Below are 16,531 nucleotides of genomic sequence, written 5' to 3'. Positions count from 1 at the left end.
ATATGCCAAGTGTAAGCCATGAATATTTGAGCATAATCTAGTAAAAGAAAAAAGAAAAAAAAAAAGCTGATCCCTAGGAAATATAGAACTGCCTCTGTCACATTTCTCAGTGAGGACCATGGTGACTTCTCTGAGTCTCAGTGACCTTGTGTGCAAGCTGAGGTATTCACACACATGTACACACATGGGGACTCATGCACACACATGCATTTATTTCTATATAGGCACATTCACTATAAAATATGTAATAGATACTACATAGGCTACAAAGTCCCATTCCTTTTTGTAGAAAATTAAAATGATTAGGCAACTCGCCAGACCAACGGATTTATATTCTCTATTTTGCGTATAGAAAAACCATACCCAAAGCAATGATATCATTTTTTAGAAAACATATTTCCTTTCCTTCTGGTGTTGTCTTGGGGAACCCATTGCTTTCCCGATTCTAGATCGCCAGGTTCAGGAGAAATCACACCTGTTCTCAACTCTAAAAGAACCTGTCATCCAAGAAGAGAGAAATATCCAAAATACTTAACACCTGGAACAGCAGAGCTATCAGCCACAACATAACAGCAATAGAGGAAAATACTGAGTGGTAACTTCTCTGCCCAGAAGTCAGCAAATTACACTGTTCCGTCCACACAGGCGGTAGCGATGGTTCGGGAACAGTCACAGGGACCAGTCAAGCCAAAGAGCGGAGCTCAGGCCTTTGGGAGACTTGCTGGGGAAAGAAGTTGTCTCCCTCCCTAAAGTGACTGAGGCTCACCACAGAGAATCTGACAATACAGAGGAAAGAAGAGCCAAAGAGATGGAGAAACTCAGGTCCTTATGACGTTGCTTTTATTCCCGATCCAGCTGTACCTGAAGTCAGCCAGAATCAGCCCTGAACATGTTAAGCATATGAGCTAAAAACTCCACCACCACCCCGATTTTATTTTATTTTATTTTATTTATTTTATTTTTTATTTTATTATTTTATTTTATTTATTTTGTTAAGGCCACTTTGATTTGGGCTTCTGTCACTTGCAACCAAATAAGATGTAAAAGCCAAGTCTACCACGGAAAAGTGACAGGACCAAAAAAGTGAATTCCAACAATGTCTCTCAACTGAAATGTTAAATTTTCTTTCCATTCTGTGGATGGTCTCATTTGGGGGGAAAAGATTTAGGTATCAGAATCACTTGGAGGAACTTTTCAAATATGTACATTTACCTCCAACAGTCGCCGGCCCCCAGAGACACCAGAACAAAGGCAGATTGGAGGTGGGAGGTGGGGAGGGATGTAGAGATGAGAATATTGGCAAACAGACTTTGAGAAAGCTGCCTAGTGATTGATACATCCCTAGCTCTAGAACAGCTCTACACTCTTATGTCGCTTTGCTACTGAGTGCCAAGGGCTCAATTACATTGTTGAAGTGAGAGTCATTTAAAGCACTGCCTTACACTTTACAGAATCAAATGACTTGTTTCTGAGCTAGTAACAATGAACACTGCATGGAGAAATTTCTTTCCTAAAAGAAATGACTCACTTCTCAGGGTCCCTGAGATAAAATTAATTTTTAGAATTGCAGGAAATAAGTGCATAATAAACACACTTTTGAAGAGGGAAATTCACCAATAACTATTGCAGGGCCCCTTTGTCAGAAATGACAATATCCTCCAATATTTAGAACAAACAGCCACTGTGGAAGGCAGTATGGAGTTACCTGAAAAAATTAAAAAATGGAACTGCCTTATGACCCAGTGATTCCACTTCTGGGAATATACCCGAAGAAACCTGAAACACTAATTAGAAAGACTATATGCAGCCCTGTGTTCATTGCAGCATTACTTACAATAGCCAAGATATAGAAGCAGCCCAAGTGCCCATCAGTAGATGAGTGGCTAAAAAAGCTGTGGGACATTTACATCATGGAATACTATGCAGCTGTGAAAAAGAAGGCTCTCGTCCCCTTTGTGGGAGTATGGATGGACCTGGAGAGCATTATGTTAAGTGAAATAAGCCAGGCAGAGAAAGACAAGTACCACATGATTACACTCATATGTGGAATCTAATGAATAAAATACATTAAGAAACAAAATAGACCCATAGATAGAGAACAGACTGACAGCTGTCAGAGGGAGGAAGGTTGTGGGGCTGGGTGAAAAAGAGGAAGGGATTAAGAAAAGAAAACCTCACAGACACAGATAACAGTATGGTGATTACCAGAAGGAAAGGTGTGGGGGCCCATTCTGAACAATGAGCAGCACCTGCCAACACCACCAAACTGAGAACTGCGAAACCTCATCTGGATCCAGTGGGAAAGGATATCATGATTGATAATGAATGTCTGCCATGGTCATGGAAAGGGAAAGTGGCAGCTTGAGCACAATTTACTTACCTCTCTGAACTAAACCATGCACAAGTAATACTGGACTCTCAAATAAATAACTGCATTGGCATTAGGCCATTATTTTAGAGCTAAACAACAAATTGGCTTATTTTTGAGAAGTAAACCTGAAGTGTTGCCAGCAAGGTCAACATCCTTAAGTGTTGACTCACAGGATGACTTCAGCCTTAAACAACTACACCTCACTGACCTTTCCAGGGATACTTCTCTTCCTCGATTTCCTTCCATCTAGTACAAGTAAGCAGGAGGGATGGTACCTGATCCCCTACGACAATAGGACCTGCTGATGTTGCCATTTTCGACCCCAGAAAGCCGATCATCTCCCTACTCCTGCCCACATTTCTGCTGCTGACTCTATCCTCGGCCTATAAACACAGGTTCCAAACTCCTCAAACCTCTAACTATGCTCAGCATCCACTGAACTGTCTGAGCAATTTTAGCGGGCAATTCCATCTTTACATCTGAGCCAGAACTTCTGGGGCCATCATTTTATGATCTTCACATGCTCTCCCTGAATAATTCTTGTGTTCTAACCACGCAGGCTCCTTTTTTCTCACTCCTATCTTTCCTTTTCTTCTTTTTACAAACTACAGAAATAATAGGTACTTTAGAAGCATCATCTTACTTAATCCTCTTAAGGAGCCTATGAAGTTTGTAGATGAGAAAAGGAATGCCGGCCAAGGTTAATAAAACCGCCCAGGGTCACAGAGATAGTGCATACTGGAGACAGAATTTAAATCCAGTTCTCCTTGACTCAAAAGCCCATACTCCCTTTCAGAATATGGTGCTGCCTTTCAAATCTTCATTTATCTTGTAATTATTTTCATTCTGTAGCTCAGATTATGAATGTGCCAGAAAGTCCTATAACACAATCTTCTCATCACCCCGGAAAAGAGACACCATTACAGCAAGCACAGTTTCGGTACCAGTTAACACTGTCCAAGTCGGCGACCAGCCTCTGCATTTATCCATAATATCCATGGACTCTGAATTACAATAAAGAAGAATCTATGGGTCAGTATTACTGGGCATGCAATTAGGACAGAATAAGAAAATAGTAAATGTCTCTGTTTCGCAAGGTGGAAGTGAAGATTCAGTCCAAATCCTTATGGTTCTCATGGGTTATGTCAGAGGTCTAAAACAGAGGTAGCCAGTTTCCTTCCAAAACCCTGGGCTCCCGGAAGATTACTAAGTTTAGAATTAGAGAACTCAGCTCAATGTTTATTGTTTAACCCAGTAATTTGAGAGAAAGTAGAATTGTGATAAAAAAAAAAAAAATCAAGTGATTTATTTAAAATCGCTGCAGCTAATACAAATCAAAGTGTCAGGCTTATATTGGAATATAAATCAGCATATATGGCTTCTTTCACTAAGTATTGCCAGGAAGGAAAAAAGATCAGCCAACCCCAACAGCATGCTTAGTGACGCAACTGATGTAACTGATTGGCATTCTGCGCATGCTCCTTAGGTTGTGCAGTCTAGTCATAGCATTTTGCAAACTGGCAGTCCCCGGGTGGTATTTTGAGTAGTACTGACTGCAGCTAAGTAGTTTACAAAGCCAAGGTTAGAAATTAGTAAATCTCTGTTCATTCGATTAGACTTGCATCTCCTCCAATCGCGCCGCATGAAGCAGTGTTCCTACCGGACATTAGGTAATAGGTGTTCCACACTTTCAGTAAGTTTGGGAAACATCATTCAAACATATTTCATTTTTTCTTCATACTACTGGATTTCCCTGCGGATTAATTCTGGAAAAGTGCCCGGTGACACTCGGAACGGAACAGGCTGTAAATTACTCCCCGGATCCTATTGCACAAACACTGGTTAGCAAAACTGAACAAGTGACCCCAGGAATAGAGCTTGGAACCCCGCGTCCACTACCTAACTCACGAGTTGGATTCCCTTTGCTCTTGAAGCAAGGCCCGAACTGCAGAGAGCTCTGTAACCCAACCAGGGCTCACAGGCGCCCGGGAGCAAGGTAAAAATGCCAGCACGAACCAAACCCACGGAACAAGCGGAGACAGCCCTAGGTAGGTGTTTTTCCACTTTTATGTGCAAAGGGCTGCTCCTTGTTTTTTTTTTACTTTTTAAAATATATCTTTATTGATTTCAGAGAGAGGAGAGGGAGAGACAGACAGACAGAAACATCAATGATGAGAGAGTCATTGGGGATGGAGCCCGCAGCCCGGGCATGTGCCCTAGACCGGGAATCGAACCCCGATCGCCTGGATCCTAGGTCAATGCTCAACCGCTGAGCCACGCCCGGCCGGGCTGCTCCTTGTTAATCACTCAACTGAGAGCCTACGGCAGGCACTTTGGTAGAGCGAAGCCGTGAACCAAACACCCTGTCACAGGCCTCGACGGGCCATCAGTGGCGGCTACAGAATTTCTGTACATAGGACAATTAGGCTGACGATTGGGATAAGTGGGGACTGGGGTGGGAGTGGTGTTAACTGACGTACCTTGAATTTGAGTGAGGGTGCAGAGCAAAATTACTGTTAGGTTGTATAATTTGTTGAACGGCAAAATTTGGTGGGGTTGAAAGGAATTGTGGGAAGATGACATCCCTGATCTTCCCCTCGGTTCTGCCATTAGAGAAGGGCCTTCAAACTGGGGATAAATGACAAAACAGATTATAATATGCAGAGGGGTGCCCTCAACAGGCAATGGCACACTGTGCTCAGGCAGACCAGAGGAGGGAATATTTTAACCCATATCCGTAATAGGAAAAAAATTTTAAACTGCTGCTAGACTGCCCTATTGAAAAAGGAAAATGCAGGGTTCCCACGTGGTGCCCTAGTAAATGAGACATTGTATAACACAGTCTCTTTGAGTGGTAATAAAATGAATAATGTACTGGACTGCTGCTCCCTCTGCGTACTTTCAAAACTTCTATTATCAGAACGGGACTGGAGACAGAAAATGTAGGTTCTTGTATTGTCACCTGTCAACCAAATGGCCTTGGATAAACCTCTTAATATCTGTGAGAGTCAGTGTCTTCATCCATAAAATGGGGGACTTAAGCTAGTTAAACTAAAGTATCACTAAAGTCCCTCTTGGCTCTGAAATACCCTAGTATTTCAGGGGCGTGGTTAAATGATCAGCTCCTGGTTTAAATCCTATCTTTGCCACTTACTATTTGTATGACTTTGAACAAATCAATTACTCTCTCTGGGTCTTATTTCCCTAACCTGTAAAATAGAGGTAATAAAAATAATACCTACCCCATAAGTTTTAGAGAGTAAATGAGGCAATGCATTTAAAGTACTTAACTTAGCTGCTAGCATCTAGTTACAGCTCAATACAGAGGCGAAGTTACTGTCAACACATAATACTTATTTTTTTTTTGTTTCATGCAGTGCCCATTATAAAAACTGGTATATAGCACTCAATGAACAGGTGCCAAACTGGGCACATCCCAGGTCTATGTTCAATCATTAACTTCATTTTCATTTCTCAGGCCCTAGTTCCATGCAAAATCTCATTTATTCAATAATTTACTTAATGTAGCACTCATTAAGTGCAGGACACTCTTCTAAATGCTTGAAAGATATTAACTCATTTAGTCTTTCCATCACCCTCTGAGTTCAATATTATCTTCTCACTCTATAGATGAGGAAACTGAGGCACAGGAAGGGTCCGTAGCATGTCCTGAAGCCTTGCCAACAGCTAGTGTGTGGCAGAGCTCGGGTCTGGGCCCAGGCAGCCCGACTTGACCCTTCTAGAATGGTTCCCTGTTCTCCTCACAGCCCTTCAAACAGTCCGAGCTGACTCGTTCATTCACCCTGCTGAGCTTTCAACCCCGCCATCCCTTCCACCACCCCCTAACCCATCAAGTGGCCTCTCCTGGGCCCTATACTTGTTTGACCTGAATCTAAGATACCCTTCAAGACTCGTGATTTCCTCCCCTACGAAGCTGTCAGTTTTTCCTTTCACTCACTCTGATTTCCCCTGTCAATTTCATTTGCAAGCAGAGGGGTCAGGATAACGTGTCCTATGTCTTGCATGCCTGACTGATCCTATCCCACTAAAGCATAAGTGAAAGAGCCATAGTATCTTTTCGCATTTGGTTTTCAGGGCTGGCTGTCTGGCTGTCTTAAGACTGCCCTAGAAAACTCCTTATGCCCTGAAATATTAGGATGCATGGCATTTTTTTTCTCTCTCACCTGCCCCCGCCCAGGAAATTTGGAAACAATGGAGACAATGCTCTCATTTAACAAAAGCTAGTCTAGAGTGACCTCTGGTGGCTGTTTCTTAAAAGTTTCAGAAATACTGACTTCCTTACAGGTAAAGTTTGGACGGCGTTATCCATTAAAGCGTATGTCACAACGGGGCTACCCACCAAGGCAGCAGGGAGAGCCAGGCGAGGTCACGTGAGCAGAAATCCCTGGACACTCGGGAAGTCATGAAGGTATGGGGCACCCCGCCTCGGGGAGAGGGACCCCGGGCACTGAGGCCCCTATAGAGACAGAAGTCAAGCCCCATGTTTCAGTCCCGGCTGTGGCTCCTAGAGAACAGGCAAGGCCCCTGCCCGCCCTGGGCCTCAGTTCCTAGTTTCCTGACGCTGGGCTGCAAACCACACCTGCCCTGACCTCTCTGCCCTTTTCCTCTCCTCACAGCCCTTCAATCCTGCGGGAGCCAGAAGCAGTCACATAGCGGAGGGCGAAGAGTAGAAAGGCAGGCGAGTAGGTGGCAAAGCCAACCCACCCTACCCCGACTTCTCCCGTGCGGCACCCCAGGCTGGATCAGGCCCACACGCCGCAGGGGTAAAGTCTAAAACTGGACAAACGGGTGCTCCGATATGACACTTAATGGAACTTTTTGCGCCTGAAAAATAAGACTGTTTGAACGGCAAAAGCAATGACACACGTCCAAAGCACTGTCAGGCACGTAGAAAAGAGGTTTGACATAGCACAGGGGCAAAAAAGCACAGAGCTGTTTCCTGCTTGCGGTTTCCCCGGCCCGGCTCATTCGTAAGCCCTGCCTGCTGTTTTGGAGCGAACAGAACTGTCCATTTTCAAAGATGAGTAATAAAGGAAAGAGCCCAGCACAAAAGCCCTGAGAGCATGGAAGAGACGCTGGTCTACAAGAAAGAGCCAAGAAAACGGCACGCCACAGGCACCTTTCCCTGTAAGGAGCTGAAACAGCTCACGGGTGCCCTGATGTGGGAAAGAAACCCCGAGCACACAGTGGAAAGAGAACCAGCTGAGCAAAGAAACTCTGGCACCATGTGAACTCTCCCCATTCAAGGGGGAAGACTTACCCAAAGCAGAAGTAGCAGCCATAGAAAATAAGGAGCCGGCGACCTGGGGGCAGCCTTGAGAACAATCACAAAATGCTGCAGTTGAATAAAAATAAAAATAAAAAGACTCAGGTAAAGATGGGTAGAGAAAATAAATAAATATTGGGGGGGGGGGTGATCACAGAGGGCTGTTATATTAATAATTGTTTTTTCCAAAGAAGAGGAAAGATCATTGCAATAGAAAAAATTACTCAAAGACGTATTGGAAGAAAATGGGGCACTCTCCCTCTGAGAGGCATGCCTGCACCCCGCCCCGCCCCGCCCCCACTCCTTCCCCCAGGCACCTTACCTTGCCTTTCGCTCTCCTAAGCTCCTAGGGCCCTTCTCTGCCTCTGGAACTTGTTTCCTGAGCCTGCGCAGCCCAGCTGGCTCACTTCTACTACCTCTGTAACTTTCTAAATAAATTTTCCCTTATAATTTAGAGGAGGGAAAAGAAAATTATTTGGAAATGAAGGCAAAAGTTTATCTGAAGTTCCAATGAGTTGCCCGTGTCCCAGGAAAGCTTAATAAATATTGTCACAAATATAGTCTGATTGTTATACTTAACATTAAAAAATATCTTATAAAAAATAAGGCCCAGAAGGAGTAGTTACTGAAATAGGAAGAAATGACATAATCGGCTCTGACCTCTCTGTTTACATGCAGTTAACAGAGCCGTGCCTACAGTTAGACAGGGAACCGTACCCAACAAATGAACAACACATTTATACGCTGCATGCCCTTCCCCCCGAACTCCAAAGTCATTCAAGTGCCTACCCTGTAACTCCACGGGATGACCGCACAGACAACTCAGAAGCAAAATTTCCGAAACCAAACTCCCCATCTTCTCCTGAGAATTACATCCCAGGTTCTCCACTTACGTGAGCAAAAAATGCACTTTCTAGCTGCTCGGACAAGAGCGGTGGAGTCACCTATTTCCCCCTACACGCAACGCGCCTCCCCGTTTGGAAATGCCGCTGGCTCCGTTCTGGAAACAGAGCCCAGACTGAACATGTCCCACGCCCTCTGGCTGGGATTATTCACGCAGCTTCCTGCTCTCTCCGGCGTGTCCTTGCCGCTGAGCTGTCCACGCGTCCGGCGAGCCTACATTTTATTGTCGAACTCGGGACATTTTGAGTGTGAAAGGGGCCGGGACAACGGGCATAAACTAAGGCGGCCGGCGCAGGTCGGGTCCATGGCCACCCTATTTAATCTCAACACAGCAGCCAAGACTCAGGAACAGTAAAGAGAAAGGCACCTCTGAAGACAACGAAGGAAATTTGCAAAAAGCAGCGAGAAACTAACCTATCTCTCGCCTGACATTCCACGGGGGTAAAATAAATTACTGTCATTAAGACGACCTTGGCAATATAGTACACACACGGCCAAGACAGAATATACTTCTTTCAAGCACTAATATAACATTTTTTAAAAACTATTTTAATAAGGCACAAATAAAGACTTTAAGGAGAAACAAGATGGCGGCCCAGGTAACCGCGGCGCTCGCCGCCTCCCGCAACCACATCAAAATTACAGCTAAAATACAGAACCACCGTCACTCAGAGCCTCCTGAGATCCGGCTGAACAGGAGCCCCACAACCAGGGAGCTGAAGAAGCACCGAGACGGTAGGAGGGGCGGAGACGCGGGCGGGGCGGGGCTGAATAGCAGGGACGCGGCCACGGGCCCACCCCAGGTGCTGCAGGTAAACCCGGGAGGACATCTCAGCGGCGGAGGTTTCCCGGAGGAACGAGGGGTCCCAGCCCCACAGCAGGCCCCCAGCCCAGGGCTCCAGGCCGGGAAGAGACGCCCCCACAGCTCCGGGCTGTGAAACCAGCGGGACTGTGGCTGAGGGTCGCGGAGGCTGCGGGAGCCCCAGCAGCTCCCCTAAAGGGCCCGGCGCGGACTCACTCGGACGCTCCCTCTGAGCCCAGCGCCGGGAGCAGCCTGAAAGGACCCGGGACACTCGGGGGGAACTAACCTGCCTGAGATCCGGGCGAGAGGCGGGGGGCGGCTTCCTCCCGGGCAGAGGGGCTGGCGGAGGCCATGGCTCCTGTGGCGAGTCCTCCCCGCACACGGCCGGCAGGCAGGTGCCATGTTTGAGTGGCCAGCACCTGACTCGCACCCTTGGCCCCGCCCCGTGATTCCCGGAGGCCCCGCCCTCCCCACCTGCAGCTCATCCAGGCCATTTCCAGGGGCTTTTCTGTGCAAGCGGCCTCTCGAGCCTCATGCTTAGGACTTTCTTAAAATCTCTCAAACAAGCAGCAGCTGCCCCATACGGCTTGATACGCGGCCCCAGGCCTGGCACTAGCAGCAGCCTGCATTGGCTCATAGCTTGGCCTCTCCTGGGCACCTTCAAGCCCAGCACAAGGAGCATCCAACTACGGTTTGCTGTGTAGCTCATGCTGGGTGGCCCTGGGCAAGGCACTGGCACAGGCTGACTTTGCACCTCCCGGGAGGCCCCAGAGACAGTGCACCTGGTGGTCAGACTCGACCACGCTGGATTACAGCCCTACCACAGCCACGAGTGACACTCAAGGGGCGCACTTGGTGAACACCAAAGCTCCATTAAAGTAAATCCTGATCCATATGGGGTGTCTCCAGCACAGCAGATCTGTGGCTGTAGTTGCAGCTGGTCCTCACAGCTGATTGGCCTGGGGGTCAATTCCTCCCAGTGACGCCAACAGCAACCAAGGCTCAACTACAGCAGGACAGTGCACACAGCCCACACAGGGGAGCACCTGGAAGGCCCAGCTCAGGGGACTGGGGAGGCTGAGCCACTGGACCCTACAGGACACCTACTACACAAAGCCACTCTACAAATTCCAGGAGACAGAGCAGCTCTACCTCATACATAGAAACAAATACCTGGAAGCATCCAAAATGTGGAGGCAAAGAAACATGTCACAGAGGAAAGAACAGAAGAAATCTCTAGAAGAGGAACTAAATGAAATAGATCCAAGCGAGCTAACAGATACAGAGTTCAGAATTTTGTTTATAAGGATGTTTAAGCAGACTATTAGGGAAATAACTGAGAAAATCGATCACATAATAAAGTACCAATTTGAAATGAAGGCTACACGAACTGAAAAGAAGAATAATTTACAGGGAATCAACAGTAGAGCAGAGGACACTGAGAATCAAGTCAGCAATTTGGAACATGAGGAAACAAAAAACACCCAACCAGAAGAGCAAAAAGAAAAAAGAATCCAGAAATATGAAAATAGTATAAGGAGCCTCTGGGACAACTTCAAGAGGCCCACCATTCGTATTACTGGGGTGCCAGAAGGAGAAAAAAGAGACTAAGAAATTGAAAACCTATTTGAAAAAATAATGACAGAAAACTTCCCCCATCTGGGGAAAGAAATAGACTTACAAGTCCAGGAAGCACAGTGTCCCAAACAAGAGGAACCCAAAGAGGCCCACAGCAAGACACATCATCATTAAAATGCCAAAGCTTAAAGACAAAGAGAGAATCTTAAAAGCAGCAAGAGAAAGGCAATTAGTTACCTACAAGGGAGCAGCCATGCGACTGTCAGCTGATTTCTCAACAGAAACTTTGCAGACCAGAAGAGAGTGGCAAGAAATATTCAAAGTGATGAAAAACATGGAACTACAACCAAGATTGCTCTACCCAGCAAAGCTATCATTTAGAACTGAAGGTCAGATACAGAGCTTCTCAGACAAGGAAAAGCTAAAGGAGTTCATCACCACCAGACCAGCACTGCAGGAAAAGTTGAAGGGTCTTCTTTAAGAAGAAGCTAATGAACAAAAGAATCTGATGAACTAAATAGATCCAGAAACATTGATGCATGCAACAGACAATCATATTTCAGAGGAAAGAGGGAAGGGGGTGGAGGGTGGGAAGAGATTAACCAAAGAAGTTATATGCATAACCCATGGACACAGTTAATAAAGGAGTAAAGGCCTGGGAAGGGGGTGGGAGCAAAGTGGAGGGGGTCAATTGGGGGGGGGGATGGGACACCTGTAATACTTTCAACAATAAAGGTAAATTTTAAAAATATTAATAAAAATTAAAAATAAATAAATGCAATTTGATAATTTCCACCTAAAAAAAGAAAAAAAGACTTTAAAAAAACTATAAAGCAGGAAAAATACCAATTTTAATTTTCTAATATCTGTAATAAAACTAGAAATAAATAATAAAAACCAAGAGCCAAACATGAAAACAGCAGTAATACTAGCAGCTCACAAGATGTGATTGAACAGCATGGAGATGCATGCTCTCTACTAACAGCTCCTATATCACAAAGGTAACAAAAACTTCATGTACGGACTTTGTTTCTAGCAATAGGGTGAACTAGATTCTTTAACAAGACTCAGGTGATTTATAATATAAATTATAACAAACTTTTTTAGGTCCATCGCTAAGCATTCAAGAAAATGTTTGTTGCAGCATTATTTACAATAGCCAAGACATGGGAGCAACTTTAGTGCCTATTGATGGGTGAATGGATAAATAAAATGTAATGTGTGTGTGTGCACACACGCATGTGTACACACGCACACGCACACACGATGGAATATTACTCAGCCATTAAAAAGGAAAACCCTACTATTTGCAACAACATGGATGGACCTTGAAGGCATTATGCAAAGTGAAATAAGTCAGAGAAAGACAAATGCCATGTGATCTCACTTATATGTGGAATCTAAAACCGAACAAAACCGATTTCATTGATACAGAGGACAGATTGGAGGTTGCCAGAGGTGGCAGGTGGGAGGGGGGAGGTATGAAAACTGGGTAAGGGTTCTCAAAAGGCACAAAATTCCAGCTCTAAAATAAAGAAGTCAGGGATGGTGACCACAGTTAATAATACTGTTTTGTTTCATGTTTGAAAGTTGCTAAGAGTAAATCTTTAAAGTTCTCATCATAAGAGAAAAAAAGTTGTAACTGTGTGGTGATGGATGTTACTAAGACTTACTATGGTGATCATTTTGCAATATATAAAAATATTGAACCATTAATGTTCAACACCAGAAACCATTATATGTCAAATATATCTCCAAAAAAAGGGGGAAAGATGAAGCACTGTTGTATATCAAGTAGGAAAAAAATCTCAAGAAATGCGTACCTAGGCACATTGTAATGTAACCGCAAAACATTAAATCAAAGAGAAAGACTTAAAATCAGCCAGTGAGAAGAGATGAATTTCCTGCAATGAATAACAATTAGACTTACAGTAGGTTTAATATGGAAAATGGAAACCAGAAAGTAAATGTCAACCTAGAAATATGCACCCCATAAAACTATTTAAACATGTTTTCAGACAAATAATTCTTAAGAGCTTGTCACCAGCAGAACTTTAATGAAGAAATTCTTAAAGGATTTATTTTATGAATATGAAAAATTGAAAGATGACCTAGAACGTTCAAAGATTTTTTGAAAGGGAGCAAAGAAGCTGGTAAATGTAAAAATAAAAATATATGTTGTATAAAAGTAATACCACCAACCTGTGGGCTTCAGAAGGGATACATGCTAAACAAAAATTACATGTAAATTGGGAGAGGAGTGATCAGAGATAAATATTCTTAAGGTCCTTCTAATTTTAGTAGAGAAGGTCAATATGCTGATTAACTTTAGATTTTTAATTATGGATAACTGTACATAGAAATCAGTAGGAACCATGAGGATTCAATATAAAAGTTGCAATTTCCTCTTTTATCCTGCTCAATGGGTGACCTCTCTCTGTTCTTGAATGAAATCTTTGTAGTCTCCAAGACTTTTCTTGTCACTTTTAGGTAATAAAAAGTCAGGTAATCTTTAAGAACAGAAAACTTAGTCTCAATTCAGTAACAGCTTCCGGTCCAATGTATTAATAAACGTGTTAATCTTCATGGCAAAATGAGTTGTCTTTCCTCTTAAGGAGCCAAGCTCGACCCAGCTCTAGGCGGCCGGCCGGCCTGCTGTGAATGAGGGGTACTGAGTCCTTCCTTTCTGGATGTTCTTTCTTTTCCACATTGCCAGCGGTGACCATTGAATATTGAGGCCTGGCATCCCCTGCCCCTTCTTGGTTCTCAGGAAACCAGCAGCCAAGCTTCTGCCTTCAGGGAGGACCTTAGAAGAATCTCCTCTGGGGAATCTGATGAGTTGAAGAGGAAAGGCCTAAAGATACTCAAGTTCTCGGGAAACCCCCGATTTCCCTCAGTAAAACCACTGTTGACTAGCACCAACCTCACAGTCAACCCCTAGATTTGAAGTGTATCATGCTTAGAAAACAACCACCAAGGGTTCCAAGCATCTGAGAAAATCTTTTCTAGAAAAGATCAAGCCCCATGTATAAAATACAGCTGACAAAAAGCCAAGAAGTGGGAAGTTTAAATAAAATCTTGTCAGTATCCCCAAATACCTTCAGAGCAATAACAGCAAATATTTCATAAACAAACACGTGTAAGATGCAAAATGAGTGTGTTTCTAAAAAAAACAAAAAAAAACAAACAGAGCTTTTACATATTAGATTAGCAGAAATTTAAGTCTCACAAAGGTTTAAAAAATAAAGTTTACAGAACTAGAAAGTAGAGCAAAGAGAGAGAAAAAATAAAAGATTCTTTTTTAATCAGAGAACCAGTCCATGTATTCCAACATCCAAATATTGGAAATTCTAGAAAAAAAAATAATAACAAAGTAAAACATAAGGAAGTAAACCAGTAAAATTACTTTTGAAATGTCTTAGACTCAAAGGGCAGGTTGTTACAGATCAAGGGCACCACCAAATTCCCAGAACAGTAGATGAAAACAGACAGATACCAAAGCATCCTCACATGATGACTTTTTAGGATGCTGCTGATGGGATAACCCCACAAACTCCCAGAGACACAGAGGGGAAAAAACCACTGTTAGGTTTTTTAAGCTTAATACATCAATAATCAAGCTTTGGGTCCCCTCCCCCTTTAACCACAGATCTATTCCTCTCCGTCTTGTGCATCTGTATAGACGGCCCTGACATCTGTCTAGCTGCTCAAGGACCTGTCCTTGGCCCCTATTTCCCCCCTCTCATCCATCAGGAGGTCCTACTGGCCCTACCTCCAAAACAGATGCTGCCTTATTCCCCTTCTCTCTGGTTGCCCTAATCCTAGCCCACCTCCCCCCGCCCAGGTTACAACCACAGCCTCTTACCTGGCCCTGTTGGCCTCCTGGTCCTCTCCAACTGCGGGATGCTTTAGGATGTAAGATCGTGTCACCCCTCTGATTACAACTCTTCCGTTACTTCCCATTACTTTTTAAAAATTGACTTCACCGGGGTGGCATTGGTTAATACAGTTCTATAGGGTTCGGGTGTACAGCTCTATGACATCACCTGCACACGGTACAGTGTTCACCGCCCCACGTCCCGCCTCCTTCCCTCACCGTCCACCCTCTTCTACCTGCCCCCTTCCCTCTCCCCCTCTGGTAACCTCCGCACTATGGTCTGAGCCTATTAGTTTTGCTTGTTTGCTAAACCCCCTCACTTCTTTCACCACATTGCTCTTAAAACCCAACCTCTCAGTTCAAGATTTTGCAGCGGGTCCAGGAAAAAGATGACCACAAGGTGGCAGTAGCACACGGGCGCTTTCACTGGGTGATGATCTGACAAGTTTGCCTGGAAGAGGGGGGGTCTGAAAGCATGAGACCTTCCAGGGGCTACCACATGGGGGCCACCAACCAGGGGGGACGAAGGCAAAGAAACTCCCACGGCCTGGCCGGCGTGGCTCAGCGGTTGAGCATCAGCCTAGGATCCAGGAGATTGCGGTTCGATTCCTGGTCAGGGCACCTGCCCGGGTTGGGGGCTCCATTCCCATTTGGGGGCGTGCAGGAGGCGGCCGATCAACGACTCTCTCATCATTGATGTTTCTCTCTCTCGCTCCCTCTCCCCTCTTCTTTCTGAAGTCAATAAAGATATATATATATATAGTATAAAAAAAAGAAACTCCCACTGGGAGGGGGGTCCGAAGAGACCCTTAATGTGTAGGCGATGTTGCTCAGCTGCACAGTGGGAGTCCCTGAGAGCAGAGGCTCGGGGGCTTTCGTAGCCCGGGGGTTTATATTCCCCTGACTGGCAGATGTTGGGGGCGGTTTTACAGGTATACGCACGAAGCAGGCAGGCTCCACACAGGAATCAGGCTGTGATCTTCAGTCCCCACTCAACACTGGCCTTCTGTAAATCTTCTAGGTGGTTATATATGTCGATTTTTTTTTCCAGTTTATTGGTTTATTCACGCTTATTGGCTCATTTGTTAGGCATTTGCTTTGTAATAAGCACCATTCCTCAAACGGGAAACACAAATGTGATCGCAGCAGGCAGCTGTCACTTCCACGGCTCTTACCGTCCATTGGGCAGGAGAGGTCACTGCACCCCGGGCGGCAGGTGCTGTAACTAGTGTCCTCCAGAACGTGTGGTAACGCAGGACACCTACCTCAAGGACAAAAGTAAGGTATGTTTTTCACTGATAGCGAAGTCTCCGTGGAAACCCAGCGCCTAGGCAATGGGGAGGGGCAGGCTGGGGTCTGTGGAGGGCCCTAGTCCAGAGCAGCCTGACTAGAAGCTTGTAGGTGAGGGAACCGTGACTGGAAAGGTGAAGTTCAAGGTAGGGAGGGACATAGCCCGGGGGTGGAGTGCGTTATGTTCAGAACAGGAAACTCCTCCTCAACCCCATTAAAGAAATGAGAATTCTGGGAACCCATCCCAAGCGTGCCGAGAAGGGGCTGGAGGATCATCAGCGCACAAATAACACGAAAACGATTCCTCAGCCCGCTTATAAAAATGTGCATTGGAAGGAGGCTGTGCCGGAGGCAGGAAGACTTGTTAGGGAGCCACTGCAGGTAGTTCTCAAAAACAACGATTAGGATAAATGTGGTGAGTGC

The sequence above is a fragment of the Miniopterus natalensis genome, chromosome 4 (assembly GCF_054644295.1).
Source record: "Miniopterus natalensis isolate mMinNat1 chromosome 4, mMinNat1.hap1, whole genome shotgun sequence".
Taxonomy (NCBI): domain Eukaryota; kingdom Metazoa; phylum Chordata; class Mammalia; order Chiroptera; family Miniopteridae; genus Miniopterus; species Miniopterus natalensis.
This window is presented reverse-complemented; position numbering follows the sequence as displayed.